Source organism: Octopus bimaculoides, chromosome 17 (assembly GCF_001194135.2).
Source record: "Octopus bimaculoides isolate UCB-OBI-ISO-001 chromosome 17, ASM119413v2, whole genome shotgun sequence".
In the NCBI taxonomy this organism is placed as follows: Eukaryota; Metazoa; Mollusca; class Cephalopoda; order Octopoda; family Octopodidae; genus Octopus; species Octopus bimaculoides.
The window spans coordinates 50,328,963-50,330,511 of NC_068997.1; positions in this window are offsets into that span (position 1 = coordinate 50,328,963).

Genomic DNA, 1,549 nt, shown 5'->3' on the forward strand with positions numbered 1-1,549 from the left:
ATATATATATATATATTTATTTATATATATACATACATAAATACAGAGGCACATATACACATGTACATCTGATGTTAGGAAGGGCATCCACTTATAGAACCATGCCAAAACAGACATTGGAGCATGACAGTCTTTCAACTCATTGGATCCTGTCTGGCTATTCATCCAATAACATCATGGAGAGTGGATGTTAAATGATTTTATATATATATATATGTATGTATGTGTATATATATATATGTGTGTGTTTGTGTGATCATTTAATGTCCATGTTCCATGCAGGTACAGGTTGGACAGTTTGACAAGGATCCAGTAAGTCAAGGCCTGACCTATACACCAATATCTCTTCTGGCATGATTTCTACAACTGTTTTTTTTTTTTCCATGCCACTGGCACTACTGAGCTCACCATGTAGCTCACTAGTAGACAAACCCAGGATGGGAGGATGTTGCCTCTGTATGCTAGATGGAGGTTAAGGTACGAGGAAACAGGATGAAGTAGAGCAGGTTCTTGTTGTAGAACTACATGGCTTCACACATTTAGGAGAGAAAGAGAGAGAGTGAGCATGAATATTAGAGGTATCTGCAAGGTGAGAGACAGTGGTGACGAAGTGTCCAGGTGGCACCTGCATGTGTGTGTCTCTCTCTCTCTCTCTCTCTCTCTCTCTCTCTCTCTCTCTCTAAGCATATATTAATATTTTTTAGCCACACTTGACTACATGATGCCAAATGCTTGTTTGTTTGAAAATCGGATATATGTGGCTTTGACTGATAGAAACATCATTTGGAAGGAAATTGGAATTCTTTTTATTCCTGAAACCTACCACCACAAACCAAGAAGTGTTTACAGGCTGTTATTGTCTTTTGTGTTTAATATTTTTACCTTTTTATCTGAAAAATGAAATTTCTTAAATGGACTTATGTGCTTTAATTACAATACCACTTGTATGAGAGGGATTTTTCTCCAAAATATACACAGAGACACACATATCTGTGTGTATATATGTGTGCGTGTGTGTCTGTATTTATGAATATGTGTATATGCACATAATATAAAAAACAAAATCACAGGTATTAATATCTTTGTAACTCAGTTCATCACTTACTAAGTAACTCAATTCATCTCTTATTACTACTACTACTACTACTACTAACTACTACACTTACTATTGTGGCTGGTGCTGTAGTGCAGCATTCAGTTGCTGGTGAGTTCGGGCTGCAACCTAGTCTTGATTCCCATTTAGAACAGAACTGCTTCATTTCACTTACATTACCGACGCCATTGGAAAAAGCATGATTGTGACAACTTCCCATTTTTTTCTCCCCTCCTCTCCCCTTACAATCTCGGGCTTTATGAGGCCTATATTGTACAAAAAGAAAAAAATTATTTAATGTTAGTAAATCTATTATTATTATTATTATTATAACGCTGGAAATTTATTTTCTAAACAAATCCAACTTCGAAAAGTTCGACTAAAATCTTTCTCCTGTTTTTTGAAGTTTGATTTTTATGTTAATATTTTTTTTCGTTGTAGGCACCTTTTTTTTTT